At 32.4% G+C, this 15,182-nt stretch overlaps 1 long non-coding RNA gene across 2 annotated transcripts; it reads right to left on the bottom strand.

Moving 5' to 3' along the window:
• Positions 1-5,366: 5,366 nt before the first annotated feature.
• LOC147071105 (uncharacterized) lies at positions 5,367-13,566 on the bottom strand. Of its 2 annotated transcripts, XR_015070793.1 has the most exons (4): positions 12,973-13,566; positions 12,254-12,325; positions 11,399-11,568; positions 5,367-5,880 (listed from the first exon to the last, which is right to left on the bottom strand). It is a non-coding gene; the product is annotated as an uncharacterized LOC147071105 (long non-coding RNA). The 2 variants fall into 2 exon arrangements; XR_015070794.1 differs by lacking the exon at positions 12,254-12,325 and having other exon boundaries at positions 12,973-13,553.
• Between the last annotated feature and the right edge of the window lie 1,616 nt (positions 13,567-15,182).

Below are 15,182 nucleotides of genomic sequence, written 5' to 3'. Positions count from 1 at the left end.
CATGCAAATCGTAAAACTGACAAATCAGCGAAATGTCTGACGTAAATGAAAATCCATCCCGAAGGGAAAATTATGGCGCCGTCTATACATACTTTACAATTATATTAAAATCCAACACCATGTCATTATGACGAAAAGCTGTCTGCAAGACCTAGCGAGACAAACTGGCGAGAGCCAGCTGGCTCAGCTAGTCTAATATAATATTCAATACCAATATATTGTTTTGGTGATTGAATAAAACATAATAATACATACATGTAGATAACCCTGATTTAAATAAAACAATTTGTATATATTATACCATTTTCTAAATGATATTTTTTTTAAATATCAGAATCTAAGTGTATTTTACATGAATGTGTCTCTAATAAAAATAACTAAAGTCATAATAATTAACGAAGTAAAATTATTTGTGTATCAATATCGTTCAACCAATTAAACCAATTTAAACTCCACCCCTGTGTACTATCTCCGCGAACCTAACCTCCATAGTTTCTGACGCTTGGCACAAACTTTACGTATATTATAGTACTATATGGACACGTCCGTCGATAGTTCGAAAGATTTAAATGGGGTTGTTTGAACTGATAATATGTGCTGTGCCCACTAACGTACCGTGAGGGATTGCAATACCGAATAAAAATGTCAATACCGGTTTTTCGGTATTTCTTATTGAATACCGGTATTAAAACCGGTATTTCTCAAACATTAAAACAAAGAAGTAGGTGCTTATCAATAAATATAGCTATTAAAATCTTTTTAAACTATTATTTAATAGCTAAAACCTACATACCTACATTTATTATGTTGACAAAAAAATTGTTAAGAATGTGTATTGAACATAATAACTGTAGAACTAGTGATTTTTTACAAATATTTTGAATATATTGATAATTTTAACTAAAGTTCATCAAGTGCAAATAAGTCCGGCTGCAGGAAAAGCTTTTTTAAATTCAACGCTTGTACAGTCATCAATAATTATAGAGAAATTGAACTTTTTGTCACGGATGTTTTCTATTTAGAAATAATATTATGATAATTCATCTCGACAATTACTATATACATAATATATTTGATGAAATTTGTTTTATTATTTTTTCATCTATGTTAGATTCACTCAATATATTTGCATTTTAGCAGCACATAACTTATAATTCATTTTCAAAAACGTAAACGAGTGTGCTTTCTTAATAACGAAAATTCCTGTATTTTGGATTCTTAAAACGAGTATTTCGGTATTGATAAATACTGGAATACCAGTATTGCAATCCCTACGTACAGTCACTGTCTGTAGTAGACTCAACCTGGACGCCTAACTCGCTGTGTATGGCCACCCTTTGCACTAGTCCGCGCCTCCTAGTTTGGAAATCGCTGTTATAGTGTATAATAATTATTGTTATTGTATTCCGAATAATATAGATAAGTCAATAATTCAATCTGGTTCTGTGTATACAGTTATTTTCAAGGCATTTTATCGCGACCATCACGATATCATATTGTCATTTATTTTATAATACGATGTCATCTTGGTCAAATTTTTATTCATTTTTTTCGACCACATTGTTAACGTTATAACTTAGTTTTGTGAGTACTTAACGGATCTTCAAGCAGAGTGTATATTTAAGTTAGCATCATAGTTTGTCTGCGTACGATCAGTGAACTCCGATGAGCAAAACCGCCTCGTCAATGATTTTACAATAACATAATATAATATTTTTCTTGCTAAATTAACTGTCTTTAATAATTCAGAAATGCGAACATGAATATCGAGTCATTGTTATTGCAAGAAAATTACTTGTCCGATCGTGGAAGAATGCAAATAGTGCAACTTTGGATAATAAATTAATATATTATTGATTAATTTATAACGTGATTTCTTAATGCAAACAGAGTCATTTTTCCATGAATTATTTACCAGGGCATGAACTCTGCATCGGTCATGCAGTAAACAATGACATGCATCTCCAGGACGTTTGCTCCAAGCTAACAACATAGTATTTCTTTTATCTCAAATCACTATAAAAACCTAGAGGTCGAGAAACCTAACAACACAAGTAATCAAGTCATTCTAACATTCAGTCGAGTCCACGATCTAACGATTAATAATATTCTCACAACGCATCTCAGTAATTATTAGCAGTAAAAATCATTTAAATATCATAATACGTGTCTGTATTAAAAATTGTATCATTTATGGTTAAGGGAAATAAATTGGGTCTTACTTTATCACGCACAATCTTTCTATTCATTGGAATCAACCTACCCCATCATCCATCCCTTCCCATAGTTTTATTGTTTGCTTTTCGCAGATGATCTTTAACTTTTTTCTACCTGCCGCATTTGCCAATAGTTGTAATGACATATTATTCTTTTATAAATAATTACTTACCTGAATACATTAATAATAATAAATAATATAGGCACTGTTACACTTCCGAATGGTCCCCATTTGGGAATATCTCTGTGGATCTAGAGAAGCCCGAACCAATATTAAGCCGACAAATAGTAAAAGTTGATTGCGAAAATAAATAAATAATGTTAAATATCTAAGCGGCAACGTTGTCTGAATGCCGTTAAATAATGAAAATGGCAACGCCGCATTTGTACCGCTTCGTGCGGCCGTTTGTTTTGGCGCGACAGAAGCATTTTTGATAGCAACGCAGTAAGCAGTGTTAACCTCGCTATCCGCCAAAATTAAATTGAAAAAGATTTGTATAAAAATGTAACCATTCGTAATTATTAACGTAAATAAACCTCGCCGTTTCTGACCACAATTCCGGTGTGTTATTTGTTCACTCCTAAGACCCCAAAATATGTCAGTTGATAAAAAAACACGAAAAAAGCGAGGAAAGAACCAGTTTTTCGCCATCGACTTTTAACGGGAGATGTCAGTACCTACACAAGATTTATGAAACCCCAGAAACATACCTAGGATTGAGAAAAATTCTAGAATAAATGTTGAACTGAATATGACTGGAATTGGCGGATTTGATTGCTCAACTAATAAGGCCATTTACCCGCAATATGAAAGATGTGAGTTCGGCCCAAATTTTTATATTTTTGTCTAATAATTTATATTTGGGTTACAAAATTATATAGTTTGTTTTTACAATGAAATATTCTTTTATAAAAAAGGACAAGTTAAATACTAAGTAGTAACATGTTCATTTCCTGTAATGCTTGATCACCTAAATGAATGTAATCAACATGTTATTAGACGAACTGTTAGAAAGAATAAACCCTTAATATTGAAAAATACTTCAAATGGGTGACCATATTTCGTAAGTCGAGTAGGGACACGAAACTGGATTATACTCAAGAGCTCGGGATAAAAAATATTGATTTAACTTACTGTGTAGAAGAATATCTACCAGTAGTTAGTCCTTCATTGATTAAGATTATTTTTCCTTTAGGGGATATGGCTCTGCACCAATTGACTATAAGGATTGATTTAGGAAGTCTGCATTTGAGAACTATACTATTTTCTTCTATTTGTACTGAACTATTAACTCCTCCATTGACTGAAAAGAAATATAAATGATTATTCAAATAGGATACAATATTTATATTAAAATCACTAAAGAAAATTTCATAGCTTGTTACAAATTCATATCTTTCACGTAAAGGTCAAATTACTCTCAAGCCGATTATCTGTCTCGATTGTCCCCGAACGCGAAATGTTATTTTGGATGGTTCCTTGGAGTTCCTTGGCCAAAATAGGACAATAATTCCTATTGGCATATACGCAAATAAAGGTAGCCACCGCTGTCCAGCTGTACTTGGGCAGTATTGTAAGGTAAATGTAATACAGGAGACGTCCACGATACAACTAATAATTTGGAACAAATGTAAATATCCAAATCGAGCACGTTATGCGTGTAATTAACACAATATTGCTCAGACGCATCGCACTCAATGATAAATTATAAGACATATTATATAACCTAAGTAAATGTCATTTCATGCGGCATATTATATTATAAGCAGTACTTAATGGAATTCATACATATCCCAGCTGACTCCACCAAGATAATCGTGTGGATGATCTGATTTATAGACCTATCAATATCCATAACGCACGTCCAGTTTCCAATATCAATCACTCTGACTGGATCAAGTCTGAAGGAGCACTCGGAACTGTAAAACTCTCCAGAATTGCTAAAAATGCTGCAGACCATGGGTTTTGAGGAGGAACTTTCTGCGCAGTCAAGGAGCACAGACGATCCAATCTCTGCTTCAAGGATTTGTTCTGCTTTGGGAGGAGCTGAAGCAAATATTAATAAAAAATAAATATTCTTATGATTTTGTAACTTTTTATAGAAAATAATATACTTACTTAATATAAATTTATAAATACCAACAATTAAAAAGTCCTTTTAAAATGCCTACGCTCATTGTGAATTATATTTAATTTATTATATTATATCCACATATTAGGTATACAATATAAAACTTTTACAAAATATTTTTAATTCCACAAATAATTCACAAGATTTGGGAATATATAACATTCTTGATATTGAACACACATACTTTGAAAACGTATCAGAATTATTATTACAACTACTTGAAAAATTCTTTGAAAAAAATACTTGAGTACATAATAATTGATTCTTTGGCTTAAAAAAACATAAAAGCCGATAGCCAAAAATTAACCACAAGTTTAGAAGCACCTCAAGATGTAAAACTATTCGATAATTTTGTCTTATTTAGATAGGACACCCATTGCTTAATTGGCAAAGAATTTTGGCGCCAATTCAAAGCATATGGGTACATGTTCCGTCGGGCGTCACATCTGAGACGTTTTCAAATGATGTATGTTATAATATATTACTTTGTTTGACCTTTTCAATGGCTGTTAATTATGGTCACATAAAAATGAAGAAAATGTTGCTTCTACCTAACAATCTCTTGGAATATTAGTGTTGCATATTAGACATGTCATGTTCAAACCAAAATTATTGCTAAATTTTCCCTTCTTGAAACCGTTGGTAGAAAAACCGATTGTTCTAATAGTTGATTTTAAGACATTACGCCCCAGGACAATTAATTTTATTACTTCATAGAGCTTTATGATTTTTTCCATGTTACAATTCCATGAAATACATTGTATTAATTAATATAAAACACAATATTCTTATATATTACTAATTTCACGTAGTTTAATAATAATCATGACAAAATACAACAATATTACTTAGATATTATTTCTACAAATAAATCTTGTAGGGCAAAGTTATTTTATTGAACTTATTATGGACAATTAATTACCCATCTAAATGAAATTCTCTGTTCAAAAATTAAGCAATTATACTTATTTAGCTTTTCAGAGAATATTATTATAGCCCTATTTAGGTACTTTAAGTTGCTTAAATTTAAAAATAATATTTCAATAATAATTAACAGTTAGAAAGAATTTGAATGACATGCATGATGAATAATTAAGCCAATTTATTGTCATTAACAACATAAACCTCAAATTGTTAACAATGAGTACAGTGAAAACACACTTAATAACTCAATAGTATATACTTCCAATAGTTTTTGGTATCTTATTAGTATTTTAGGGAATAATTAATTATATCAGAGGTGACCCTCTTCCGCATCATCATATATATGAGCTGCACACCACTGCTTATTGTGTAGTCATAATATGTGTCTTTTTTTATATTCCACATTACAAAATTAATTAATATTTTTATGTATCTACTCACATTCTACTTTTATATATGAATAACTCTTATATTCTTGGTTAATGGTTTTTGCCGAAATTATCCATGGTCCATTGCTCCTACTAGAAACCGACGTCACACTAAATCGGCATCGCCTGTTACCCACCATATGAAAAATGTCGTTTCCGTGAGATGAAAGATGTTGTTCCTATGAAAATAACAAAACCTAAATATGAGAAAAGAATTGAAGAGATACAAATTTACCAGTGACTAATATAATAAGAAGAAAAATAAGACGAATACGGAAAATACCGCCCCCTCCCCGATATTTATAAATTGGTGGAATTATTGATTATTGTATTATTAATTTCTTCATTGGATCAGAATCGGTTTTCTACTTTTATTAACATACCTAATAACAAAAATACTTGGTGTTTCTGTGTTACCTATTTTTTTGATATTGCTACCGATATTCGTTTTTAGCACATGTTTTAAAATAACAAATATAATGCTAGAATGCAAGGAAAAAATACATTTCGTAAATATTATTATCTATGATTAATAATAATCAGGGAACATAACAAGTCACCTGTTCTGTGATAACTAGAGACCGGATTATATTTATATGCATTTGCATATTTAGCCCATTCTCACCGGTTATAGAATATCTTACCTAAAAAAATCTAGTGATGATGCATATTATTTTCGCTATATTTTGTATTTCGAGGCCATAAAAGGTGTAGTAAATGACTTCGATACTTGCAGAAGCCATGGCAGTTTGTCAGTCCAAGGAAGCACTTAACGATTGTAGTATAAAAAAAACCTAGCTGTGATTAGCACTCATTTTTCCCACATACCTACGATTATTAAAAAGCTTGAAACTCAAGGTTTGGCGTTGACTGAACCTATTCAGTTAATAAATAAAATCCACCAAATGAACTCTGCATTGCCAGAGGTATTCCCGTGTAAACTTAGAAAACAGTTTAAAAACATTGTGATACAATAACGCAGGCTTTGAAGTTTTAAGTCGAATTGATAGTTTTATTAATGGGACGGGTGAAGTTTTGCCAGAAATAATGAGTGCTAACATAGCACCCAAATTCAACTACTGCCCAGTTACCACAGTGGATGTGGAACGGTTCTTTTCCACTTATAATTTTTTTTTGAGTGATCGAAGACACAATCTTACTACCGAACATTTGGAACAGTATGCACCTCATTGTTAACGTTTACAAGAGTAACAAAATGTTAAATAATTGTTAATTAATAATTATCGTCGATTTGATTTTGAAATGAAAAAACTAAAAATTAGTATCTTTTTATTATGTAATCTTGAATATTTTGACACTTTTAGACACTTTTCATGCATATCTTCATGCATATTTCAAGCTTTTTATGTTGCATAATCCGGTCTATATATATACCACTACAATAAATAAATTCGTAAGCTGAATACAGAACTAAATTCCAGCTAACATTTGAAATATTTTTCAGCAGAGTTCAGTTATTTATTATTTATATAGACAAGTGTATGCACCATTTTTTCATCAATAATCCTACTAAAATATGATATATACATTTATCCATAAAATTGACATAGTGTAAACCCGTTGAACGTTCTTCCAACGTATGTAAAAATAAGAAATAAAGAATGTTTTCAATTGACATGGGAGCAATTACCCGTTTTCCCAAATATATTATTACAAATCATAATTGACATCGATGCGTTATAATTATGAATATACAAAATTTCGATTAGTTTTTGGTTTGGGTTGATGGGCAGAGTATTTTAAAAAACATGAAAAATCGGTCGAACTGATGAAAATTGTGACTTTCATTTTGTCCATCCCTGCGAGTAATGCTTACCCTAAAAGAGTACATATTTAGTCACACTAACAGTGTGTGGACGAAAGCAAGAAGGAAGTAACATGAATATCGACTTAGTAAAGGCGGAATTGCAAATACGACTTAATAGTGAATCGTGTGCAAAATTTGCGAACTTTTTAAATACGGACTCACTTGCGAAAGAATTGGTGATTGCAGAAAAAAGTGAGAAAAAATATTATTGGAATAACTCATAAAAATAAACGTTAAATTTGTTATTATAAGATTTTTATTTTTTATCTTTTACTAGCTGAAGTACCCGGCTTCATACAGGGTCGCTTCGTGGTTATATTTATCTTAGATATTTAAAAAATAATAAGAGGTAATTCTTTTTTTAATATTAAAATATCTGTGTTATACAATATGGCAATATGAAAATAATTCGGTACTGTTCGGTTAAAGCGGATACAGCGGAAAACGCATTTTGAAAATAGCCGATAAACTGGATTATTTGTTAGGTTAACCTAACCAAACCTAACCTAACCTAACCTAACCTTACCTAAACTAACCCAAACTAACAAATAATCCAGTTTATCGGCCATTTTCAAAATGTGTTTTCCGCTGTATCCGCTTTAACCGAACAGTACCAATAATTCTAATAGGAGTAAAGGTCAAACAAAAGACCACTAAATTAAAATCGAATCCAAAATATGCAAACGTTATTAATGTTATTAATATGTAGTAAAAAAAATCAAAATTGCATGGAACAAACAAACAATGAACGTTGTATTTTATATAATACTAATTTAGAAACCTTCGCAGGTGTGTGCACAACAACTGACAAAAGTTTCATCGCAATCGTATGAATGTTATAGGAACGCATACGAATAGAAGAAGAAGATGATTTTCTAATTCATAAATCTTTGTGGGCATGCGCACGACAACTCACCAAAGTTTCATTCATTGCGAAAAGAAGAAGAAGGAGATGGTTATTCTAATTCAGAAACCTGGCACAATTATTGACGAAAGTTTTATTGCAATCGGATGAATGGAATAAAAATGCATACGAATAGAAGAATATAAAATAAAAGAAGAATATGGATGTACTAATTCAGAAACCTTTGCGGGTGTTACCACAACAACTGACGAAGGTTTCATCGCAATCGGATGAATAGTGTAGGAACCATACGAATAAAAGAAGACATAATGAAGAAGAAGAAGAAGATGGTAGTACTAATTCAGAAACCTTGGCAGGTGTTGGCACAACCACTAACGAAAGTTTCATCGCAATCGGATGAATGGTATAGGGACCATACAAATAAAAGAAGATAGAATGATGAAGAAGAAGAAGAAGATGGTTGTACTTATTCAAAAACCTTTGCGGGTGTTACCACAACAACTGACGAAGGTTTCATCGCAATCGGATGAATGGTATAGGAACCATACGAATAATGTATAAAGTATAAAGAATAATGTATAAAATATAGGAACCATAAGATATAATGATGAAGAAGAAGACGATGGTTGTACTAATTCAGAAACCTTCGCAGGTGTTGGCACAACCACTAACGAAAGTTTCATCGCAATTGGATCAATGGTATAGGGACCATACAAATAAAAGAAGATAGAATGATGAAGAATAAGAAGAAGAGGAAGAAGATAGTTGTCTTTATTCAGAAACCTTTGCGGGTGTTACCACAACAACTGACGAAGGTTTCATTGCAATCGGATGAATGGTACAGGAACCATACGAATAAAAGAAGATATAATGAAGAAGAAGTAGAAGAAGATAGTTCTTCTAATTTAGAAACCTTTGCGGGTGTGTGTACAATAACTGACGAAAGTTTCGTCGCAATCGGATGAATGGTATAGGAACCATACGAATAAAAAAATAGAATGATGAAGAAGAAAAAGGTGATAATTTTTCTAATTCAGAAACCTTTGCGGGTGTGCATACAACCACTTACCAAAATTTCATCGCAATCGGATGAATAGTATAGTATGGTAACGCATACGGGACAGACAGAAAGACAGACAGACAAACAGGTATACAGACAGACAGACATTCATTTTTATATATAAGATATAGCCTATACTCTTCACGGAAGTGCAAACAATAAGTTAACAAAGTTTTATTGCAATCGGATGAACGGTATGGCAGTGCATACAATACAAACAAACACACAAACAAACAAACAAATATTAATTTTTATATATTAGATTACTTTATGGTTATGTTTATTAAATTTTTGACTTATTCATAATTTTATGTTTTTTATATTTATTTTAAAACCATCGATTCTTATAAAACATAACAATGTTTTTTATTTCTCCTTCCTAATTATATTTTATGATTTATTATTGTATGTCTCCTAATTCAGTAACTAAATGTCACTAATGCTAGGAACACATTAACGTCACGTCACGTAAGCGCACGTGTTATAACAATCAGAGTGATCAATAATTAAAACTGAGAACATACAAAACCATTCTGTGTAAACTACCTGTCATTGATACCGTAATTACCGTTCAAAACCACTTAAACCATACTTGCATGGTTACGTGTTGTGGTTGAAATTCTAGCAACACATTTTGTCCATGCCTTATTAAATGGGTCCGTTTTTGCTTATGCGTAAATCTCGGTTCCATGACAAAACAGGACAGTGACAAAACAGAACACGACAAAACAGAACATCACAAAACAGAACATGACAAAACAGAACAGTGACAAAACAGAACAACGATAAATATAACTATGACTCTTCAGGAAAAATATATATTTAATATTGAAATTGTCCTATCTCTATTATGTTGATAGTTTTCTAATAGCACAGATTTTCAATCCACCATAATAAATGAAATTATATAAGTACCTAATTTCTGCATTACTAATCGCTAGAAAGCCTCAAATAAACCTAACTCGATGTTGCTGGCAAGCTTAGGATATATTCTCATCTTAATCAATATAATATGTTCAAAATGATTGGGTGACTAGGTACAACGAAATAATCAGTTTAAGACTTCTGCAGAGACAAAAAACGGAATTTTAGCTATTTGAATATGTTTTGTAATCTAGCTATTAGCAACATTAGGATGTGAGGATTAAAAAGGGATGGATAATTTAATTCTTATCAGGGTTTCCGTTAAATGGACAAACAAGATAATTGTATTCAATTATACATAGTTACATGCGGATACAAAATATTTCCAAAGCGCCATAAAATAAATGCATTTTATAATCCGTTCCATATCTTGTATTTTCCCTAATTTAATAATTTAAATGGTTTTACAGTAAATGGTGTTAACATACGGTAAATCTAGCAGCTGCATAATTGCCAAAATGTCAATCGAGATTATTGCAGTGGGCTTTCAGATAAATTGAGGTATTTACGCCGAATGGCCAACATGCAGTGATTAAATTATACAATATATATAAAAAATGCATTATTTTCAAAATAACGGTATTTAAAAATGAAAGTATATATTATGCCTTGATGATTTCAATTAAAATTATTTTTTTAAATATTAAATAATTATATATAACTATATGTATTTCGTTTAAAATTTAATTAATAAATAGATTCCACAAAAATTAATGTTTCATTTTTCCCCTGGCTTTTCCACTATTCTGTTTTGTCATGTTCTGTTTTGTCATGTTCTGTTTTGTCACTGTTCTGTTTGGCATGTTCTGTTTTGTCCGTCACCGTAAATCTCATGTGCTGGCTAGTAACAATTTTATTTCAGCCCACAAAAATATTCACTTGCGAATTCCGCATAAGCGATATCAAATCATTTCACAATCAAATATTATGTAATTTCGACCAATTGGCAGTATCAATAAAGAAAGCATTAATTATTCATTCATAAAACTTGCTTAAAAAATATTTCAAAATATAACTTACTTTATATGTAGAGTTCACAAGTATTTCTGTACTAAAATCATATCGATCTGACGATATAATACACATGTAGATATCGTCAAAGTTGAAATTACTTGATGTTAGTTCAAAAGAAAAATTTCCTCCAGAAAAAACTGTTAAACGTGATGGATAGGATTGTACGTTACCCTGTGCTGTAACAGAAAAAAATATAAGAGTTAACGTAGTATAGAAGTAGAGCAAAGTAGCAATACGGCGAATTGCATAATGACACCAATAAAAGAGTTATCCCTTAGAAAAATCTACTCCAAAACCATAAAGTGGCCGGAATTGTAACCAAGCTGACTCGCATAGATAGGATCAGGATTGACGACAAGATATAGATTTAAAAAATGCATTTAATTAAAAATTATATTATTAACATTGAAAAACAGGTTTGGTTTATCTATAGTTTTTAATTAGTGATACTGATAAGTAAGAATAATAATATTGTCCGAAAAATAATTTGTTGAGCTCAGACGAAATTTTGAGAAAATTTGGGTTGCAGACAGTTAAGTAAAGACCTGCCGTCAGAGTAAAAAAGGGTGAAGAACCCCAGACGGCAAGTAAAGAGAGAGAGACGGACTCACCCCATCTCTCGTCGCTGTTTATTGACATGTTAAACAACACTACAATATTATAAATGTTTACTAGCAAATACGCTGTAACCTGTACACTGATATTTTATTGAAAATAAATTACACCGCTTCTCTCTGCAATATCCGATGTTGTATATATTATGTCGCCGAAGTACCCAGCACGTCAATTTCAGAAAATACATGCCAATCATCAAGATGGACCTAAAGTTACCTCGCTCCCTTTGGAGGTGACAATACGTACAATTTTACATGTAACCGCGTTATAGCACCGCAGCCTGCGACGATTTGCTGTGCTGTGTGTGCAGTGCAATACCTTTAGAGAAATAACAAGCTGTAGGTAGTTTGAATACCTTCAACACCATCGCAATTATTGCAAACAGGCGTAGGTACATAAAATTGAGCTCACGCATGGATTCCTATAATACACTGAAATAAGTGTATGTGGTCAAACCGTAAGAAAAAATATGTGAAATGGTTAATTTACACTACGTACATAATTCTGAGGTAACACCAACCAAATGGGCGTAAGGGATGAGATATTAGACAAAAACAAAAAACAATAAATATATATAATAAGGCACCACCTGTTCTAAAGAGCCAGTCAAGACGAATACTATCATACTAAATTAAACATGATACGAAAGCTGCTAAATAAATTATTATTGCAGAAACCTACCATTAGCTTTTTAAATAATTTCCTATGCTGATTAAAATACTTTCATATAGTTTATTTTAATATTTACCAATAATCATATTTACTTGCTGTTGATATTAAATAATTGGCACTATTTTAATAAAATACTTGCTATTTACACATACCTACTATATATTATACTTAACGATTAATTAATTAATTTAAAGCCCAAATTAATTTTATCGCGCCAAGACTAAAATACATATAGCACTAAATATAATAATTATTATTTATTATTTTATTTATGTCATGCATAACATACTTACATTCAACTGAAACTATGACACCAAGCCAAACTAAACAAAAATATTTATACATTGTGCCACTTTAAATGGGATATTAAGTAGTTAAATTGTTTTTTGTTGTTGTTCAAAAAGTATTTAAAATAGTTCTTATAAAATAAATAGCATGCCGTATAAGGTTAACGTTTTCACACACTGACAGACAGTAAGCTAATGATTTAAAAATATATATTATGATTGTTTTTATTTTACTGTTGCTAACTTTACTAATGAATGCGATAAAATTAATTTCTCACACTATTTTATTTTTTCCGCATGAAAGGCCAGAAACAGACTGTTATTGATTACGATAAGACAAATAAAGTGACCTTATATTATGCTATCAAGTTGACAAATTTAAGAATTAAAAGCAAACAGACTGGGCTCGCGGTAAAGCCGCGTTGCCACGATCTAAGTACGATCCAAGTACATTTGTGCCGAGCGGCCCGAGCGCCATCCAAGCGCACTCGTACGAGACAGCTTCATACTAATTATTCCTATCCAAGCTTCTAGGACCGCGTTCTACTCACCCAACCCATCCATCCAATCCAACCACGAAGATGTCTCGTACGAGTGTGCTCGGTCCAAGTCAACTTGGATCATACTTGGATCGTGTCAACGCGGCTTCAGCTCGCGATATACGCAAAAATTGTACTATGACGTTTTCCCGGAGTGATTTCCTCACATAGCAGTTGCGCACCCAGGGGGGGGGCCTAGCACCCCCCAAAAACATTGAAATTGAAAGCCAATACCTTAGACAAATAAAAATACGGCAAAAAATTATTTCAAATTTACCAGCACCCTCTTTAGAAAAATTTCTTAGATTTTAATTTCTAACACAAAAATTTCGAAACACTAATGTCGGGTTTTTTTAGAGACCTCTAATGCAAATGTCAAAAAATTCTCGGTGTCCACCCGAATTCCGTAGTGGTGTACACCAAATGCTATAGACAAAAGTCCGATAAACGAGAAATTAGGCTGTGTTCTGTTGGGTAGGTCTGTGGACAAGTTAAATGCAATAATACTTTTTTTTCCATTTTCAATTAATATTTTGGAACTTCACTATTAAAAAATCCAAAATCGACGATAAAAATTCGGCGAAAAGAACGACTACACCCACCACCATGGCCCATGGTTGACATAGCCACCATGGGCTGACAGGGCTACAGCCTAGGGGCCTGGGCTTAAGAGGGTCCGGCGGGGCGGCTCGTCCAATTGTGAGATAAGCACACACCAGAAATTTTTATATTATAAAAAAATCGCATATGTCGCTATACTACTTCATCCAAATTAATATAAAAAAAATGTAGTATGATGAAAATATAATATACGTAACTACATGAAGACGGGGTCGCGACCAGTGGTTGATAGTGTGATAACGATCGATAATATGATATGAGGTCCGACAAATCAATAATTCAAGGGGATTATTTAAAAATATAGATAGATAGATATACGGAATACCATTTCGGAACACTACTGTAGAACATCACATTGCCCTTAACCCTGGTGATAGGTAAGGGGGCCCGCCAAACATCCTGGCCTAAGGGCCCGATTCATGATGTGGGGTCATGCCCACCACAGTCGGTGGTGGTGTAAATTAAAAAAACATTTTTCCGGTGGAATTCGGCATAAATATTGTAGCTCTAGACCAGTGGTTCTTAACCGGTGCACCGCTGGCTTGTTGCAAGTGCACCGCGAAAATAATGATAATAGCAGAAAAATCCGCGAAATAGTGAAAACCGAAAAAGTCCTTCGTGAAATTATGAAAGCCGATGAAAGATCTAATGTGATTTCGATGTTGCCGAATCGATCGCACGCATTTTCCGTTGGCCTGACAGGTTTCCGTTTCATAAATGAAAACAAAATAGTGAATTAATCAATGCTGCAAAGAACTCACCGAGCGTACGACATGACAAGATGTTTTTGATACTATTTCTTCATATTTAGAACAATTTAAAATATCATGGAGGATTTGTATGGATGGTGCTCCGTCAATGGTAGGCTCATTTAAAGGATTTTTTACCCTCGCAAAGACAAGAAACTCTAATATTATATCTACGCACTGTTTTTTTTACACAGGGAATGTATAGTTTTGAAAACAGTACCGCAGCACTAAAACCTGTACTAGACCAAGTTGTAAATATGGTAAATTTCATCAAATCCAGACCTTTACAACAGGCATTTTTAAAAAA

This window comes from Rhyacophila brunnea, unplaced genomic scaffold, assembly GCF_057557595.1.
Source record: "Rhyacophila brunnea isolate RB1 unplaced genomic scaffold, BYU_Rbru_1.0 scaffold_20, whole genome shotgun sequence".
Classification (NCBI taxonomy): Eukaryota; Metazoa; Arthropoda; class Insecta; order Trichoptera; family Rhyacophilidae; genus Rhyacophila; species Rhyacophila brunnea.
This window is presented reverse-complemented; position numbering and strand designations above follow the sequence as displayed.